The following is a 21,872-nucleotide window of genomic DNA, read 5'->3' on the forward strand; positions in this document are numbered from 1 at the left end:
TGTTTGTATTTGGGAGCCCGTAAATGTCATTAATTTTCTCTGCCCCAAAGTTCACCTCCTTCTCCTAGATCCTGATGTCTCGGTCTGAGAAAGAAATTATTCTAAGGTTAGCATAGAATTCCCATACCCACTGCTCATTCGCTTTGTAAGGATCCGGGGTGAAGAACCACCATCTATTATCCACGAGTATGTCATGAAAGGTCGGAATTTTTTTGGTAATTTATCCAAGCATGTTCCCCTCTTCAGAAGCAGCTTTGTTCTCGAAAGATCACCAAATTAAAGAGTGTGGCACTTGGAGGACATAAAACGAACTTGATCATAGTCGCCCATGATGTAAACCTGAAAAGCATGAGAATAACACATCAACATTCATCATCAACATTTTCATGCACAAACTATGCTATATTGTCCACTAAAGCTAATGGGATGGTTACTTGGTGGTGTTTGAACAAGAATTTGAAGTGCAGAATTTTTGGCCCAGGCTGGAATTCAGCCTCAGATGTAGCGATTGTGGGCCACAAAGCCGCTATTGTAATCCCTATAACCATGATTGCGGTACCTGAGGCCAGTCCAGGTAGATTTTCAACAGGTTACACATTTCTAAATTCGAGTCCAAATTATGTTCCAAAACAAGAACTAATTAGTAAGAACATTGAACATGATTTCTAAGTACTCGATCATGCACTTAAAATATGAAAACAACTAGTTATGGGCTCATTGGGAATTTGATCGAGCACTTGGTGTGCATACTATATTTATTCAATTTTGAACATAATTTGGGTTCTCAAGACTTCCCCAAATATGAGCACACCAATTACCAATAGCTAACCACTACACAAGTACAATTCAACACAGATTTAACAATGGAAAGCATAGTTTTTAGGACTTTGATATTTAATCTATTATATGGCCTATTTCTAATAAATAAAGCAAAAATTCAAGGCACTTACCAAAGGAATAATGCAAGATGGATGCAATAATGCTTTTGGATACCCAAAATATGACCAGGAGTGGGTATAATTTGAAAGAGAATTCGGAGGATTGTGAGAAACTGGTAGTTCAATGTTTCTTTTAAACTGATATGACCACGATTATGGTCCAAGGTCTATGATCGTAAATAGGCGGGTGACCACGATCGCAGAGGCATGGGAACCATGATCGAGGTAACTGAGGGCATTTCTGCACCTCTATTTTCCGCTGTTCAATTTTTTACTTCATTTTGACACACTTTCCCCTGTTCAGTTCAATATGTAAAAATTTCACACTTTATCTTCTCAACTCAGTCAAAAACTCTCCAAAGTGACACAAATGAATGGATTAATAATGATAATATAAAAATCTAGCATACTAAATTAAAAACAAAGGATACGAATCACTTTCGTGGCATTTGTGGGTTGCCTCCTACATAATGCCTTAGTTATCATCGTGGAACGACGTCCTTCATCTTTTTAAAGTTGGATCCTCAAGGGACCCATTATTTACTTCCTCATCTTCAACATCGCTAATCAATACCACTTAAAGCTCCATAGGTTGTTTCTTCATTTGTATACCTGGAATGACACTTTACCATTATGAACTCTAAACCTCATTTCTCCAAGCTCTAAATTGACAAGGGCTCTTTCAGTAGCAAGGAAAGGTCGATCAAGGATAATAGGAACCTCTTGGTCTATCTCATAATCGAGCACCACAAAATCCACTAGAAGAATGAATCTATCCACTTTCTCCAATAAGTCAAACAAAACACCAACTAATTTCTTGATATACCGATCTGCCATAAAAAGCCTCATCGACGTTGGAGTAGGGGGTAATCAATCCAAGCCTTCGATATATTGCAAAGGGAATGATATTAATACTTGCACCAAGGTCATATAAAAATTTTTCAAACTTATATGTCCTGATGGTAAATGGAATTATAAAAGCCTTGGGTCCTCCTTCTTTTCTTCTATTGCATTACTCATGATAGCGCTACACCCATGGATGACTTCAATGGTGTCACCTTCAGCAAGCTTTTTTTTCGACATCAATTTCTTCATATGCTTAGCATACCCCAGGATCTTTTAGATAGCCTCGAGTAATGGGGTATTAATAGAGAGGTTGCAAAGCTTATCCATGAATTTTATGAGCTTGTTGTTCCCCTCTTTTATCTTAAGCCTTTGTGGAAATGGAGGAGGGACTTGCACAGTGGTCAATGCATTATTTCGTGCCTCCTAATTTTTATCATCTCTTCGTCAATTTCCTCCGGTTCTTTTTTATTCTCTTCTTCTTGAGATTTTGGGGTTTCTTCTCTTGGCTCAACCAGAACCTTTTTCTTCATATTCATGTGCTTAATGTTGGGATATTTTTCACCCACACTTTTTGTCGTAGCTTTTCTCAAATGATCCCCGAGGGTTTTGACACTCCTAGTGACTATTGCTAAAACTTGAGCATTATTTTTTGGGTTCACAAAAGTGTCACTAGGAATAACCCTCTATGGTATAGCATTTAGTTGAGAGGACATTTGACCTATTTCTATTTCCAAGTGCTTAGTCGAAGTGGAGTAGGACACAATCATTTGGTTGATTTGCAAAAAGTCGCCTTTCAATTCATGGTCTATCTTATCTGTTTCCTCCACTTTCATCAAAATCCTTGCTAATACATCTTTGGTTTTATATTTATCAGGGTTGACGGGGTTTGATTCTTTACTATTTACATAGTCATGAGGGGGCATATAATGATCATACTCTCCGTCCTTATCCCTTCAATCACGATCACGATCACGATCATGATCCGTACAAGCCTTTGATAGGCGGGGCGGTAACCCCCAAATAGTTAGCCAAATACCGAATCTCTTCATCAAGACTCTTGGCCTCTTCATCATCATAGGCCTTGGATTCTGTAACACTCATTGCTTTTGTGGGTGCACCCATCATATTCTTAGTTAAAAGCTCCAATTGTGTCATTATTTTTGCCATGTTTTTCTCCCTCTCTTCATCTTTTTTCTTTTGCTCTTTATCAACAAAGGAGGTAGTAGGGAAGCCTTTTTATACCTTGACCTCATGGGTATTTCACCCCCAGTTTTTCTTGGTCACTTCTTCAAGTAAGGTTGTAGCCACATGATAAGTCAACTTTACAAGAGAGCGCCTCAGTGCATTGTCTACTATAATTTTGTTGAGTAAATCAAGAGCCCGATAGAAAATTTGGAGAAGCATCTTCTCCCAGACCTCGTGGTTGAGACATTTCATGAGTTTTCTATTGAATCTTTTCCACATCTCGTACAACGGTTCACCATTCAATTATCAAAAGTTAATGATTTCATCACGCAATTGTAGTATCTCAGAAGTGGGAAATACTGATCAAGAAAGGCCACAATAAGTTCATCCCATGAAGTAATTAATCTACTGGAAGAGAGTGAAGTCATAATACCACCTCACCTGTTAGAGAGAATGAGAAGAGACGTAGACGATGGACTCTTGGGTTATGCATGCAATATTAAATGGTGCACATGCCTCTACAAAAATTGTCTTATGTAAGTTGGGGTCCTCATAAGCTTGACCACCAAAAAAGTTCCTTCATTTGGAGAATATGCAATTGTGAGATGAAAGACATTGTTCCTATGAGTAGGTGGGATACGGATGACACTGGAATGTCCAATGTCATTGAGTTTCTCCTCATTATCAAGAGTACCTTTGAAAGACCAGGCGTGACTTTCATTGTCATTTATGGATCCGTGTATACTATGAAGATCACCTAAAAATGAAGTAAAAAAATAACCAAAATAAATACACTCCACTACCGATATACCCTAAGTAAAAAGCAACACCGCAAAAGTGAAAACTAAATTTCACTCCCTGGCAACAGCGTCATTTTCATAACACGCGCCTATACCATTTAAATTGGTAGAGGACGGTCGTTGTCAATACTTATATTGAGGTTGAATCCACGAGGAGCAAAATTATCTTTCTAGCCCTATAGGTGTTAATCATTACTAAAAAGCTACCCGCAAAGCAAATAAAGTAAAATACATGATTTAAAATGAGGGGGTTAATTTGGAACAAAGATTTATCAATGTCAACTTAAGTCAACAAGTTAAGGCAACACTTGTGATTTAAAATTCAATATGAGAACAATCTTGGGATTATGTCTACCTAAGGGCAAGTTATGCATGGAAACATGATGATTTGGTGCAAATTCTAGTCATTAACGATGTGGTAGGCAAGGTCGAAGGTACTTGAGGCTAGTTTGTCAACAAAAACTCAAGAATATCACTCGTTAACCCTTTCAAGTACCTAACAAGTGCGCCAATTACAACTACCTAATACTTTAATTGGTCATTCCTATTTCTGGGAAGATGCCTAAGACATAAATAACTCTCTACTCACCCTTATTTCTAAGATAGAAAAAGATAGAAAACTACATCCATTATTGTCCACTATTTCTTTGTCATCCATATACCTCTTTCAAGGGTGATATGGGTTCCAAAAGGTCACCCACACCCCTCTTTCAGGGATGTTTTAAACTTTCAAGAATTTGGGGTTTTCACCCACAAACCCCAACCATTTCAAACTAGCAATAGTGAAACCCATCATCAACAAACTAGAATATAAACAAATACATCACAACCCACTCATAATTGTATCTTAGTTCAACATAATCCCAAGATAAGGAAAGTTTAGCTACTCATGAAGTAAAGAGAAAGAAATATACCATAAGGTTTATTCAAAGCATCCATCCTTTAATTTTACTAAATTCAAATACAATTGTTTCCTAAATTAGGGTTTGCAAACTTCAAATTTAATTTTTTCCTAAAGTCTAGAATATCAAAATAGGAAAGGGTTTGAGCCTTTTAAGGGATTTAGGGTCAGTTGTATAAAATTACAAAATTTCCCCTGGGCACATTCTCGCATTGCCGCAACTACGGTAGCTATCTCGAGATAGCTTGAACTGTGATTGCTGCAGTGGATAGCAATCACTAATTTTAACCTAGCTTAACTGGCCGCAATTGTGACACTCTAACTGCAATCGCGGTAACTGAGGCTCTTTGATTCTCCAGTTCTCCCAAGTGCAGTTCTCCTCTCATTTTGATCCCTTTAATCTTGATTCCATATTTTTCCTTTCCATCACCTGTATAGCTACAAAATATGGAAATTAGTTTATTCAACTAATGAACCTGTCTCATTTTTACCTTTAAATCATAGTGGTGTTCACAACTTCTGGATGTAAATGAGTGGTAAATTCACCACTCAGTAGTTTTTGTGTCAGTAATATTAGTGTGGGGTGTTTGTAGATCTCTATTCAAACCATAAGAACTTGCAGTATGTATTCACTCAAAAGGAGTTAAATCTTAGGCAGAGGTGGTGGCTTGAATTACTCAAGGACTATGATATGGGTCATCACTACCATCCAGGTAAAGCCAATATAGTTTTTGATACTCTTAGCATGCTATCCATATGGAGCTTATATCATGTAGATGGAGAGAAGCAATGAATGATGAAGGATAGTCACCATTTGGCTAACTTAGAAGTGTGCCTTTTGGACTTTGAGAATGGAGGTTTGATTGTTCAAGAAGTGGTTTAGTCTTATCTTGGTACCGAGGTCAAAGAGAAGAAGATTTTGGATCCTATACTTATACATATTAAGGAAGATGTGGGTCAACAAAAGGTTATGGCATTTGAGATTAGGGGAGATGGTATCTTTAAGTACCAAGGTAGGTTTTACATTCCTAATGTTGCTGGGATTCGATCAAGGATTTTGGTTGAGGATTATGAGCCTAGGTATACAGTTCATGTGGGTTCAACTAAGATGTACTATGAATTGAAGGAAATCTATTGGTGGATCAATAAAAAGAAGGATGTGGCAAATTTTGTGGCCAAGTGTATGATTTGTCAGCAGGTGAAGGTTGAACACTTGAAACCTGGAAGGATGTCTCAAGATATAGAATTTGCTATGTAGAAGTGGAAGATGATCAATATGGATTTCATTAAGGGTCTTCCGCGGTCTCACAATCAGTATGATTTGATTTGGGTTAGTGTGGATAGGATGACTAGGTTTGCTCACTTCTTGCCTGTGAGGAGAAACTACTCTTGAGAGGATTATGCTAAGTTTTGTATTTAGGAGATTATCAAGCTTCATGGAACGCTGATTTCCATCATTTTACCCTGAGGTACGCAGTTCTCAACTCAATTTTGGTGTTTGTTTTAGAGAGGTTTGGGGACTAAGGTGAACCTTAGAATTGCTTTTCACCCTCAAATGGATGGACAAGTAAAACAAACTATCTAGACTTTGGAGGATATTCTAAGGGCTTGTGTGATTGATTTTGGATGTATTTAGGTTGATCACTTACCTCTTATTGAGTTTGTATATAACAATAGTTACCCTTCAAGTATTCAGAAGGCTCCTTTTGAGTTTTTATATAGTAGGAGGTATAGGTATCCTATTGGGTGGTTTGAGGATGGTGAGACTAGGTTGTTTGGTCCTAAGTTGGTTCATCAGGACATGGAGAAGGTGAAAGTTATTAGAGAGAGGCTTAAGACTAACCAAAGTCCCCAAAAGTCTTATGTAGACGTAAGGAAAAGGGAGTTGGAGTTGAAGTAGGTCATTGGGTATTCTTAAAAGTCTCTCCTATGTAAGGAGTGATGAGGTTTAGGAAGAAAGAAAAGCTCAGCCCCCATTATGTTGGTCCGTATCAAATTTTGAGGAGAGTTGGAAATATTAGTTATAAGTTGGATTTACTTCCGAGTTTGGATTCCAAAGTCCCCAAAAGTCTTATGTGGACGTAAGGAGAAGGGAGTTGGAGTTGAAGTAGGTCATTGGGTATTCTTAAAAGTCTCTCCTATGTAAAGAGTGATGAAGTTTAGGAAGAAAGAAAAGCTCAGCCCCCATTATGTTGGTCCGTATCAAATTTTGAGGAGAGTTGGAAATATTAGTTATGAGTTGGATTTGCTTCCGAGTTTGGATTCTATTCACCTAGTTATCCATGTGTTAATGTTGAAAAAGTGTGTGGCTGATACTTCGTTGGTTGTCCCTATGGAGAATGTTGGTACTTTGGATTCCTTGTCTTATGAGGAAGTACCAATCGAGATCTTGGATAGGCAAGTACGTAGGTTGAGGACTAAGGATGTAGCTTTGGTGAAGGTCCTTTAGAGGAATCAAAAAGTAGAAAAAGCTACCTAGGAAGCTGAAGAGGAAATGAAGTACAGATATCCATTCTTATTCCTTACGTTGGATGAAAATGCTTGAGGTATGGCTTTCGCTCTCTTTCTTGTGGACTTTCAAATTTGTCATTTGGGTATGTGTACATTCTTTCTTGTTATCGTGCTAATGGGTGCCTTGACTCCTCATTAAGAGATGAATAATCTTGGATGTGGGGGAGGAAGGGTAATGTAATACCCTAGGTTTTAGACTCTTAAAATGTCTTGAATTTTACCCTCACTACCCAGGTAACAACTCCTGTGATGAGCCGTACCTAGTCGTCATGATTTTCAAGGATCCATTCATAGTCCAACTAGTAGGATAGGCTAATGTTTTTGTTTGGTTCATGATTTGGCCCTCACAAGTCATAGGATGAGGTCACGAATCGTATAGTGTAACTGGTGACCATAACTGTAAGGGGTCAAGGATTGACTATGAGTCTTGGTGATGACTCGTGACCAGTGACCACGAGTCATTATTTTACCCATGGAGATTGGATGCTATATTTTTCTGTCCATTTTTATTAAGGTCATTGTGGTCTTTTCCTTTATCCAACTATTTCCCACGACTTAAAACCCTTTTTTTAGCCTTTTTTCTATCAATTAACATATCATACACATCATTTTCTCCTCTCAAACTTCAAAGTTAGGAAAAGCTAGGGTCTCAAAGGATTACTTATCCAAGATTCAATTACTGATTTCTCTTCCAAGATTCTTCGTGTCTTCAGGCATGTACCTTTGCCTTAAATTAATTTTATACAAAAGCATATGGCTAATTATTATCCATGTGGTTTTAACTGTTGGGTTTTAAATTGGGTTGAGGGGTTTGGAATGGTTATGATATGAATTAATTTCCCTATGGTTTTGGATTGGTTGACTATGTCTTATCTTGTGGTTTTGAACTAAATAAATGCATGAGTGGGGGAATTGGAATGGGGAACATGGGTTTCCCCAAAATTTAAGGTCTTATGGTTTGGAATTGGCTTTACCCTCAACCCAACTTGGCTAACTAGTTTTGAAACATGGATACATGCATAATCGAACTCACTTTTGGAACCTTGCATTGCGTAAAAGGTTAATGAAACTTTAAAATAGTTTTGGAAGGACTTGGTGGCCATGGATTGGTTTTAAGTTTAAGACTTTGGAGTCAATTTGGCTAATTAGTTTTGGAATGGCATAATGGAATTGGCTTGCAAGCTTAACCTTATTTGGTATGGTGATACCAACGGTAAATGACTAATTAATTAAATCTTTTGTTAATGGATGGGATGTGTAAATAGTTTTAATTTAGGGCTTAAAGACAATTTTGTAGCTCATCGTGGAAGATGAAGGTCCCGAGCGAACCGATACTAGAAATCACGTTTGCTGGCGTGGGAGTCTTAGTGACCATATGCATAGTTCATACTACATATATATTATGGAATGGCTGAGGTCGTGGATTCCCTATACCTTCCTTGGATTTTCCTGGTTTGTGTGGCTAATACATGTTGGGACGCTTCCCGCAGGAGGAGCTGAACCCATATTGTTCGTGGGTGCCTTTAGGATGGTTAGAGTTACACAATCAAGGTTAATGATTTTTAAATATCATGTTTAAACTTTTTACCCCATCCCTGCTTCTTGTATATATGTATATATAAATGTGTGCATATGGTTTTTGAATGATTTGATTATGACATTATTTCATCCCTTTTCTGAGTTACATGTTAGTGCTTATCCTACTAACTATCCCCGGACGCTGCATCATTTCATGATGTAGGGTCCTAGGGGTTCTTCAATTACTTTATGCAGAGTTAGGTGGTTCGAGTTCGTTCGTTGGTCAGCTCGAAGTGGTGAGCCTCCATCATCCGAAAGGTCGAACATTCCACTGCTTTCTTTATGTTTTCAGAAATCCCATTGATTTTTTTTATACACATGGATTGTCTTTTAGCCATGGTTAGGGGCATGTCCTGACCTAACTCAGCATTTTATTTTAGAGGCTTTTGTGGACAATGTGTGGGTGGTTATTATTTATTGACTCTTTGTTCGTATTGAGTTATCTATCTATCTTTTAAATTATATTTGGGTTACTTTTACTATTATTACTTATTATGCTCAGGTGACTAGGCAAGAGGGTGGTTTTTCGCCCTCGGTGGGCTTGAGATACCCGTTGCAACTAGGCCCGGGGTCGGTTCGTGACATAAATCTCTTAAATAGGTCAAATCATGATATTACTACGTATAAACCTATCCTATAATCCCTATCTAGCATGAAATCTACCCCATGTGAAAATAAAGGGTAGAATACCATGCACCAGCTGCTGTGAACCAACAAAAAGTTAAGTCCCTAACAGACTCTGATCGGGGGCTTGAAATTCATTCGAAACCCCATGCGCGTAAACAAACTATGCTACCATACCAAATTTAACATTTCAGACTCAATAAAACCATCAAAATTTTCATCTGAGGTCGTTAAAACAAAAAGTGCACCCCACATCCACAGTTCCATTTTCTATCAAATCCACCCTATAGGCCAAAATGAGTCTGAAAGCCTCGGAATCTTGACCAAGGATTCCCCTAGCCTAAAATTTACGTTTCAAAGTTAACAACACTGTTGGAATTTTTATCTAAGGACGTTTACTAGGATTTTAGGTCCAAGACCAACTTCTCAGCTTAAAAGCTCTAAAATAGGAAAATGAACTAGGAAGGCATGAAACATCAAAAACAAGTGAAAGCAGAGAAAATGGCCTGGAGGTTCATTACAATCATGCTTTCCAATCTCTACGAAAGGTATGGTTTAGAGAGTATGTTGGTAAATAGTTACATTAATATAATTAGTAGAGACTTTATAGACAGACAGTTAGTCGAGTTGGTTGCAGTCAGATTGTAAACCATATTATGTAGTATCTTAACAGTCTTTCATTTTTAAAGTAAATACAAGTATTTTTCTTTTATTTGGAAGTCAACTAATATTTACCATTCTCCAGCTTCCACTTTATCTTTCAGCATGTATTTTTTCAGTCTCATGCAGGACAAGTGATTATCTCAAGCCACTTGTGTTTATGAGTGTCGGTTACATCTAGAGTGTCAAATCAGAACGTGACAAGTATCTTCAGTATCTTCTTAAGAGAGCCTTAACTACTTTGTTCTCAGAACCTCTCTTATAATGAACTCCATAATCTAGTCCAAGAGTTAGTAACCCATAGTCACGATCCAAAAATGGGTCATGATGACACTTATCGTGGCTCAACCTTGATAAGTATGCCAATCACCCAAACTAATAAAGAAATATAAAAAAAACAACATAACCCAAGGTGGGACTTCTAGAATGAAGTCAGACGTATACAAGTATAATAATAGTAGAAGTCTGAAAGAAATAACATAGGTCACCCAGAACCTGGTGTCATAATGTAAGAACATTCTAGTACAATATTCAAAAACTAATATTACACATCTGTCTCTTAAAATAAAAATAAAGACAAGTAGGGATGGATGAGGTATGAATCAACTCCAAACTCTAGAGTGAATCAATCCGTAAAATTCTAAGATCTCTGCACAAAATCAACCACCACATTAGGTGCTCGTACTAGGACCTGCATCAAAAGGACACAGAAAGGTGAGTACGATACACTTGTACTTAGTAGGTATCATAGGCTGACTGAGCAAAGAGGAAAATAATATAAGTAAAATAATGCTATGAGCACGTTACATACAAGCAGAAAAGGCTCAAATGATGTCTCACACCATCTACACTAACAGTTCTAAATATACATACATATATATATACACACACAAAAGCAAAAACAACACAGATATACATAAAAATAAATTAAAACTAGCAAAAGTCAAGGAAACTAAATAAAACATGAAAATGTATGTGCAAACGCAATGCAGTGCAATGTGGATGAGAAAAATGATGAATGTCATCACATGAATTTTTTTATACAACCACCGATCTCATAGCTCCCAGGTAGGACCCATGAGGGGGTTTGTATCTCTATACAATATCTTATATCTCAAATCAATTCACCTCACCTCTTTGCTCATGTTTGTGAAGAGGATTTTCATAAAAGTGTCTTATTTTCTTTCAAAAATAGTGTTTCTTAAGTGTAACAATATCTCATGAATGTACATGCATGTAATGAGAAGGTAATGCTCACAATTAACTCAATATGATAATATCCAATCTATACAACATGTATATATAAAAGCAATCCCAGAAATCAACTCAATATGATCAAACAGTTCATAATTATCAACTCTAATTAGGCACCATCAGAATAAATATGCATGTGAGACACAATTAATATCATAACAACCCCTAACTTAGGTATTTCTATCATTATAAAGAAAGCAACGCTAAAAAATAAATATATTTAGAAAAAAAAGCTCCCGCACATGTATTATATCTAGAATGGAGGCATTTAAATGCACATATAAGGCTAGTGATATTAAACAAAGCCCCCTCATGGGCAACACATAATATTAGATATCACAAACTAACAACAATAAAATATAAGCTCCCACACGGGTGCACAATAGTAATAATGATCTCGAAATATAAACTCTATATTTATTTTTCCTAACGCATACTTTACTTATTTATTAACTCTCCACCTTAACCAGAAAGAAGTTAAAACATAACCTACCTCAGAATGATAAAATTCTGGCCTAAAGTACTTCAAAGTGGAGCTTTCCCCTTCCAAATGGCCTCAGAAACAACCACAACAATCAAATATAATATTTATGCATTAAAAGAAAGCTAATGATACCAATATTTCCCATTTTGAGCCAAGTCCAAAACAAGTTTGAAAAATAAGGTTTTACACCTCCAACAGAACAACGATTGACCCGACCCAACCTAATTGCCCTTCTTGATCGCGGACACCATATCACGATCGCGATAAAGATGATTTAATTCTCTCTATTCATGGTAAAGGGCCTGCATTCACAAATAACGTTTTACACCTCCAGTAGATTCAACAAACAAACTGATTTGTATGGTTTCTAAATTCTCTAAACGGACCCTCGAGATTCGTTCGGGAACCAAAAAAAATAAACCGTATACACTACTAGGATAATTTCAACATTTCTAACTCAATGGAGACACCATATTTTTTGAATAAAAGATTGTTTTCACTAAAATAACCCCCGAGAATTCCTTTAACTATTTTCTAAATAAAGGATTGAAATGAGATATAAAGGTCCTGAAACTGAATCAAACCTGCTACTAACCCAAATTTGACATTAAGGATATATTGGCATAGCTCAAATCGCCACCCGACAATCAGAATAATGAATGTTGAACAAAGTCAACTATATAGCTTTTCAAGCCTCTAAAAATCACAAACTCGCGTAAACCATTTCTGATTGCATCGGGAACCATGACAACTATCCCCAAATCCTAAAATTAATTTTTAAAAGCTACCAAAAAGAAAAAAAATGATTAAAACACATAAAATAAAAAGAAAATCACAAATTCAAGTCACTATACTCATTTTTGCTGAAAATTTGTAGTAACCCATGTTCTAATAAATATTTAGGTCATAACGAACAATCACGACAATAACATGTCCTCATTATAGGTATCCATTGTACATTGTGTCTCTATTTATATACAACTAAAGGACAGCCATAAATTCCTTCTTATATATAAAGAGAACCAAGTGTTTGATGGCCAAAGACTTGCTAAAGAAGGCAATGGGTCATTCCTTCTTTATCAAGACAACCCCTACCTTATTTGATCAGGAATTTGTCTCTATAATAAAAGGTTTAGGAAATTAGAAAGTTTAACATAAGAGCAGTAACCATAGCCTGTTTGAGACTCTGAAATGTTGTGTCAACACTACTAGACCAACGAAAGCAATCTTCTTTAATAAATAAGTTAGGAGTTCACTAGTAACACTATTAGTATTTGAAAAACATTATGTAATATATTGTCAAGACTAAGAACTCTCTCAATGACTTAATTGAATTGGGAGTTGGATAATTAGCCATTGCCTCTATATTAGAAAGGTTTCTAGTTACCACTTCTTTAGTAATGATATGTGTAAAATAATTTGTTTATAGATAACCAAAAGAGCACTTGGATAGTTTTGCATACAATTGTCCGTTCGTTGATACTGACAACAATGTCTAAAGGTGTACTATGTTGTCATTCATGTCGACATTATATATTAATATGTCATACAATAACACTACGATAAACTTTCTTAGATGGTTCCTGAACACATAGTTCATCAAGGATTAGAAGATAGCAAGGGATTGATCAAGCCTAAGGTCATGACTAGGGGTGTCAAATGGGCGGGTGAGGTTGAGATTGAAGATATTGAATGAATTGAATGAGATATCGAGTTAGGTCATGACCCACTCAAATTTACTTTGGTTTGAAATAAGTTGGGTTGAAATGAGCTAAAAATCGAATTGGGTCTTGACCCGCTTAGTCTAAAAAATATTAACATATTGGTATTTACCTTTTGTAAATCCAATTCAAGAAAATAAATTTGGATGGGATTAAGAAGTTGGGTGGGTAGGTAGGGAGTAGGGGTGGAGGTGAGGGTGGGGTAAAAATATTTTTTAAAAAAATTTAAATTTTTAAAAATAATAATTCAATTCTTTTTTAGAGTGGTGTGGGGTAGGGCTTGAGGGGTAGGAGGGGTGAGGTTTAAGATGGGAGTTGAGGTAAGATTTTTTTTATAAAAGAAATTTCTTTTCTTTAAACAAAAATAATCTTTTGGGAAAGGTGTATGTCGTAGGGGAGGTGGGGTGGGGCTAGGAAGTTATGGGGGGTCAGGGTAAGAATTTTTTTTTAAAAATATTTTCTTAGAATAAATATTTTTTTAAAAAAAAATTGAGAGTGGTGGGGGTGTGGGTTGTCGGGGGTAGGGAAGGGATGGGGGTTGAGGTAAAAGTTTTTTTTATAAGAAATTTAATTATTTTAAAAGAAATTTGTTTTTGGAGAGGGGGTATGTCGTATAGGGTAAGAGGTGCAGGGGTTGGGGAGAGCTGGGTCGGGGTACAATTTTTTTAAAAAAATTATTTATTTATTTTTCAAAACTATTTTTTAAAAAAAATATTATTTTAGAGGTGTAGGGGTGTAGGGAAAGGGAGAGGGTGGGTGTTGATCATGAATTAGGAAAAGATTTTTAATATTCTTTCAAAAAAATAATTATTTAGGATGGGGTAGGGAGGGGGGAATGGGATGAGGTTGGGTGGGGGCAATAAGAAAATTTATAAAGAGCTTTTTTAAGAAATAAAAATAATTTATTTAAAGAAGACAGAGTAGGGGTGGGGGTAAGCTGGGAGTGTGGTGGGGTTGGGGTAATGTGAGGTGGGTGATTTTGAAAGTAGGAGGACATATTTTCACTTATTTTCCCTACTTTCATTAAGAAAATTATTTTTCTATTTGACGCTTTGAAGATGAGATTGATTGAGCTTATTTGAACCTAATTTAAAAATGAATTGGGACTTAATGCATTGAGATTCACCAATAGTAAATTATCTTGAGCCCAACACATTAAATTTTGAATGAATTGGGCGGGTCATCTTAATTTGGGTTCATTTTGATGCCTCTAGTCATGACCCTAACTCATAGTATCCTTATAGATGTCTCCTTCTCCCAGTCTAATTTGATACAACTCATCCGTCAAGTCATCTACTAAGTGAGAAATTTGTCCTTAATAATCAAGTTATATATGGCAGAGTATTCAATAAAAATCTGTAAATACTATATTTTTCTTTACCAATAGGACAGGGTAAGAAAATAGGGACTGATTAGGTTGAATAATGTAATTCTTTAACATCTTATCAGCCTTATTCCCAATATATTCCTAGAAGAAATTGTAAATTTAGCGTCTAATGCTAACTAGTACTGTTTTTGGTTTCGGTGATCTAAAATGGTCATAATTCCTCTTAGGAGGGAGTGTGGAATGCTCAACAAAAATATCATATAACTTCTTATCACTTGGTTAATCTCTTCAAGTATCACTACTTCTTGCTCTTGTTCTGATATAGATACAGTAAAAAGATGGGCTTAAATAACATGATCTTTTCTATTTGTCTCATCCCTTCAGCAGACAAGCTCTTCTATTTTTCTTAACTATAGATCTGTTTTAGTTCCATTCTCTTGTTCTTGTGGGTAATCTCCACCATTTATTCAAAGAAATTTAGTAAGACCAAATTATGCAATTTCATCTAGTCTCCCCCTATATTGTCATATTCACCCAATCTAATAAATCTCATGGAGTCTTCAAATTTCACCCCATGTAACTTTCATTTAAACTTAGGACAGTGATGCAAGCTCATTATATGATTCTTATATGATATTGTTACTGCCATGGGAATGACATGTGTAATCAATATCGTATTCTTTTTGTTATTTTGTTTCCAAATCCAAGAAGTTAAAAATGCTTTCTCAATCTAATAGTGTGATCAACTGATTTTTTTAGATCCCCCCTCAGTCTAATAGTGTTAGGAGCATGTGTTCCTGATAGAGCATTCAAACTAATTGTCTCATCCATAACTTTATATTTTTCTCTATAATTTTGAAATTTCTTGGGCTTCCATATCTATCTACTCATTTATTTCTACCATAGCTGGACCTCAGAAGCAATCATAGTATTAATCTATTTTTGTTTATACTGTTGACCTAAAAAAATATTAATCTCCACACATATAACATAACCAATTATTTTTTCTATACTCTCTACTCTCGTTCACCTATCCACTACGGTTAGGTTTACCTTTTTTTCCCTATTGCTTGCACTGGTGCTTTGTTTATTGAACTATAGTGGGTTGTTGATATTTCTATTGTTAGCCTTCAGTATAATCACTTAATGAATTAATAATGACAAACTAAAAAAACATGTAGGACCAAGTTTGGAAAATGATCAGATCCAAAAGATCTCGAGATGAAATACAATTCATGGAGATCATGGATACATATGGAAAGAATCAAATCAAAGAACAGACAAGATTGAAGGATTCCAAAATATGAAACTAGAAGATACTTACAAAAGGAGAAAATCTTAGACATCAATTAAAGAAGAATATTGACATAGCGACAAGACATCAAAATGATCAAATAAGGAAAAAGATCATATGAATTACATAGACATATCTGATATGGAGATGTATGCATATGATTATTCACTACGACAAAGAAAAAGTCATATTATAATGGACAAACATATCTGATATGGATGCGCTAACAGTATGTGCCCTCATTCAAGGAATCCAATCAAATTCTTGATTGAAAAAAATTCGTTGGATTTTCCTTTTAGAGTAAAGAGGAAGCAAATAATGAAAGACTATATAAAGACATTGATGACATAAGATAAAGCACACAACTTCACAGAATTATTACTTTGTCTTATCTTTAGTATTCATAAAAGCTTTGTAATTCTCTAAGTTTATAAAGTTACAAAAAGGAAAAAGATTGAGTCAGTTCATTAGTTGTACCATTTGAGGCTGTGTCAAAGATCTGGATTACAAAAGATTGAGATTTAGAACTTGTCAGATCCTACTATAATTTACTCTCACGATAAGCTCTAGAGGGAACCCTTGAAACCCAAAGGGACTAGAATAGGCACCACACTGGCGATTCAAACCAGTATAAATCATTGCATCTCTCTTCACATTTAGTCTTACAAATTTAGTTTAATTTCTATTTTATTAGGTTTACAAACTTGCAGGTGAGTTGACTGATGTAGCTAATCAGTCGACTCAAAAAAAAAATTCAAATCACCCCCTTCTTGAATTTTTATTGGTATCAGAGCAGGTCTCTCTATTAAGTGTTCTTCAAATGCACATGAGTGATGTTGGGTGTATTTATGCACTCTAATGTTACTAATCTAGCTTATTTAGCCTTGTTTTGAGGATGATTTGTGTGTTTTATTGTTGATATGACATTAAAAAGCATATAAGTGTTCAAGGATGTGATTACAATGGTTAAAAGTGTGTTCAAATAAGTTTGTACTTAATTGAGTCATCTAGAGTTCAATCGAAGAAACTAGTTTTACAAGCTTAAGCTAGTTGTATGTCTAGTTGTTTTCGTTTGATTCTAATATGTTAAAGGAGTTCCAAATTGTTTAAATGTGTAATTATAAGAGAAACAACTTGTTTGTAATGTTCAAGGTTTAATTTGATTAAGTCAAGAGTCGTAACATAAAGTTTAAGATTATCATGGGAAGCCTAGTCTTAGATTGTGGTTTTGATTCATCGTTTAGGATATTATGTTGTTATGATCTCTAATTTATGGTGTGTGATTATGTAGGAAGCTTTGTGAGCTGAATATGGTGATATTTTAATTATAGAAAGACTGTAAATTCATTGGAAATACACCACAAAGGCTGGGACAAAAAGGAAGGACGATCAATACTTAACTAAAATTTTAGAGGCTAATTCCAGTGAACCGACACGAATGCCCCGCGACGCACCACTCCACCATCGCATTTAGAAAGGTTCCGCGCCACATTACCCATGAAATGCCCAATGCTACACGTTGGTATTGTCCATGAAATCATCAATGCGTCGCACCACATTGTCCACTCATGACCAAATTGCAAGCTTTGTCCTACACGACTTGGGCTTGGAGTACTTTACTATAAATACATAATTGTACATTATTATTTATCATCTTTGACATCTTTGAATGAGATTGAACAATTGTGGAGGCTAATGCACTTCAACTTTTAGGTTTTACATTATTCCTTTAGCTTTCTTTTGGATTATATCATGCAATTTACAATATTTAAAACTCTATTTTGGTTACTTTTGCATCAATTGAATCTAAATTGTGAATTGAATTTGAATAGTTGTTAAAATAAGTCCCTCTGGGATCGATATTTGACTTTCTTGAAGGCCACTATACTATTTGATAGACCACGTATACTTGCGTGTGTGCTGAGGCGCTGTCAAGCTTTTGGCACCATTGTTGGGGACTTGTAATTTGGCAATTATTTGTCCTTAGTTTTTCTTTTCAGATTTCTTTGGTCTTTTTACGCTTGATCTTGGTTGTGTATTTGAAGGAAATAGGATTACAAAGTAGTAAGCTAGCAAGGGATCAAGACTTGGTTGAACCAAGTTGTGAACTTGAGCAACTTTTCCATCAATGAAAGAGAGAAGCAATCCGTTTTCCTCATATTCCTAAAATTGCAGAAGATCAAGAAAATCTTGCTCTAATCGCTAAAGAAAAAGCAACCTATAGGATAGTCAGAGAAGTGGCAATCCCACTTCTAACTAATTTGACCTCCCCATTTCAGAAGACGACAACTGAAGGCAATTTTGAGTTTAAACAGAATATGGTAAAACTTTTGATTAGTAGTGAACAGTTCACAGGGATTTCACATGAAGATCCACAGGTCCACTTGCGAAATTTCTGGAAATCAGTGACACATTCATCCCTATGAGTGTGAATAAAGATTATGTGAGGATGACTTTATTCCACTTTTTATTCCCCTTTTCACTGTTGGGGGAAGAAAAATAGTGGTTGAATGTGGAGCCAACAAATTCAATCATATCATGGTACGACATGGCTTAAAAATTCTTTATCTGATTTTTCTCATCTGGAAAGACTGCGAGACTTCATAGTGAGATAGTTAGTTTGCTTCAAATAGAATCTATACTAGAATTCATACTATGCTAGGGAGTGCATCAAGGCACTTCTTTGGTAGTGTCTACACCATCAACATTCCAATGAGGTACTTGCTCATACTTTTGTAGAGGCTCTTGATCATAATACAAAAATATTGCTAGATTCAGTTGTAGGTGGTCAAGCTCTTGAGATGACATATGATGAGTTGTACACCTTATTGAACCGCACAGCTTAAGGAAATCCAAAATGACATTCAGATTAGAGAAGCATTACAAAAAGAGTTACAAGTGTATTAGAGGTTGACCAATTTTGTAATACCCTGAATTTTTACTAAGCTTAATTTCTTCTCTAAAAGGTTAAAAAATGAGTGACTTCCTAAGTGAGTATCGCATTAACCATTAGAATTTCCCTAATTTCGACTTTTTATCACATGGAAAATTTGATAAGCTTTTCGTTGATATAAGATTTACCCAAATCCAATACCCGTTATGGCTAATTTAAGTCCTAGTCATAAAACGACGTCATTTTAGTGCTTGGCGCATCGTGAAGAGTCTCTATTTGACAATTGTCAAATTCCAGCAAAACTCCACGATAGTGGTGCGTTATGGAGGACCCCAATTTCTCAATAGTCAATTTCTAGTAGCCTAGCGTGATTGTGACGTATCGCGTTGAAGTTCCAGGTCCTAACCAGTGGGACAACGCGATGGCTCCACATTGCAGTGACTCCCAAATTCTCATTTGTCAATTTCTAGTTAGCCACTGCAATAGTGGTGCATTGTGGTGGTCCATAAAATCGGGTTCCCAGTTCAATTTTTCAAGCTTTGTACAGAAGTTAAAAAGGGCACTTTAGACTTTTTCCAAGCCTCTTAAACTGTACAAACACCAAATTAAAGTTATTTACAAGTATTCTATGAAGTTTTTCTCAAGTTTTCTCTCAACAAAAATCCTAAGTATCAAAAATCTCTTCCAAGAATCTCAAGAGTCCACCATAGATTTTCTAAATTGAGTCAAGATTCAAGGATCCCAAGTCAAGGTCTTCAACTGAGCACCTGAACCTACATTCCGAGAAAATACAGCCCACATCCGAAGATATAGGTCAGTACCATAGAAAGAAACCGAGTATATGGGGGTGTATGCAGTTGTATAAACATCATCATCATAAATATTTATAAGAAATATACAGGATGTATAAAAAACTCACATAGCCCAAAGAAAATCATCATAATCATGAGAGGATAAAATAAGTACAATAACACATGTGAGTCATCATATAATTTGTCAATCACTTTCAGTTCATCAAGAATATCAATTCTCATAATGTAAATATCATTTAAATCTTTTGAAAGAATAACTTTCACAATTCCACTTTCAAATCACTTTACGATTCACCATAGCACAAGAAAACACACATACACTAGGAGATCCTATAACTGACATAAACCATGTGAACTACATAGAGTCTAATGTATAACCCACATTGGGGAGAGTCGTCCTATCGTTGCCATCGGAGTAGCACTATCAATATCAAATCCACACAAACTAGTGATCACTGTATAAATCATCCTCAGGCTCACTCCTATGGGGGCACGTAGTTCTAGAGAAGTAAGGTCGCTTTATACCTCCCACTCGGTGCTAAAAATTTCTCCCAAAATTAGCTCAGATCATTTTAAAGACAAACCACAACAAAACAAATTTAGTAATATATAAATATACATCGAGAGCCATCATGCTTCTTATCTATCAAAATCAACCACGTTGTGAATTTCTTTCACACTCAAGTTCAAAATAACTCCATTAAGACCAAAAGGTCAAATCATTCAAAATATCTCAAATATTAAACATCAACGTGCTTATAACACACACTTTCTCAAAAAACATAATTTCTAATGGGGATTCACGACCCAAATATCAAAATCATGATAAATATCATTCAAGATTCATGCTTTATATCTCCACATGTGTAAATTCATCTTTCAAAATCATAAACATCAAGATTTTATAATAATCATCATAAGATATGGGTTCATGCTTCAAATTCGTAAAAAATCAAATAAAAATCATGCCTTTATAAAGAAAATTACTTTTGGGCACAAGAACAAAAGAGAGTTCTTATTGAAAAATCCCGCATACCTTGAATGATGAACTTTAGATCGATACTCAATTTTGAGATGTTAATCGTGCCTTTGAATGATGGTTCTTGGAGTTCTTGAACTAGGAACTTGGAATATTGAATAAATTTACAGAATTAATGGTGAACTTTGGAGGTTCTTGAAGCTCTTGAACTAGGAACTTAGAATCTTGAATAAATTTGCAGAATTAATGGTGAACTTTGGAGATTCTTGAAGTTGGATGTAGGAGATTAGGGTTTTCTTTTTGAGGGAATTTGATGAAATATAACATATAATTCTTCTAATAGTCTTTAATATAGGGTTTGGACGGATTTTGCGTACGGGGGAATGACCAAAACGCCCTAAAAATCAAATAATTCTCGAATCTGTCTTTTGGTGGACTATTTTGATAGTCTGAAGTAGATCAACCATAACGTTTTACTCCGATATCCAAATTGGATAAAACCAATTTCATTAGAAAGAGAACTCTCATATCGTTTCATTGATATATAGTATCTCACTCAGATCATTATGTACGAGGAGTTATGATCGTTTGAAGGTGACCCAAAAATTTGCTTTTGATAGGATGAAGTAGATTGACCATAACGTTTTGCTCCAATAGACAAATTAGATGAAACCAATTTCATTGGAAAGAGGACTCACACAGCTTTCCGTTTATATATAGTAGATCACCCAGATCATTATGTACAAGGAGTTATGATCGTTTAAATTTGGAGCAAAAATATGCCAGGCCTCAGTACTTTTTCCTGCACATTTTACTGTTCACTACTATTCACGATTCGATTGGAATGTTCATAACTCATCGCTCGGGTGTCTGTTTTGGATGATCCACATATCGTTGGAAATATTATTCAATACTCTACGTAATGGTAGGTCATAATCTAAGACATTCCGCATGAAAAATTAATAATTCATTCTAGAAGATAGAACCCAATATGTTTACGCACAAAATTTCAATGAAAAATTTTTTGGGGTATTACATACACTTGCGTGTGCGCTGGGGCACTGT

General features: G+C 35.6%; 1 long non-coding RNA gene across 1 annotated transcript in view; it reads right to left on the reverse strand.

The window, feature by feature from the left end:
- Positions 1-10,111: 10,111 nt before the first annotated feature.
- The window catches only part of LOC107850112, a 45,412-nt gene continuing 33,651 nt past the window's right edge, over positions 10,112-21,872 (reverse strand). The window contains exon 3 of the long non-coding RNA XR_001668467.2: positions 10,112-10,734. This is a non-coding gene — a long non-coding RNA (uncharacterized LOC107850112). The remainder of the gene's footprint in view (positions 10,735-21,872) is intronic.

This window comes from Capsicum annuum, chromosome 12 (assembly GCF_002878395.1).
Source record: "Capsicum annuum cultivar UCD-10X-F1 chromosome 12, UCD10Xv1.1, whole genome shotgun sequence".
NCBI classification, from domain to species: domain Eukaryota; kingdom Viridiplantae; phylum Streptophyta; class Magnoliopsida; order Solanales; family Solanaceae; genus Capsicum; species Capsicum annuum.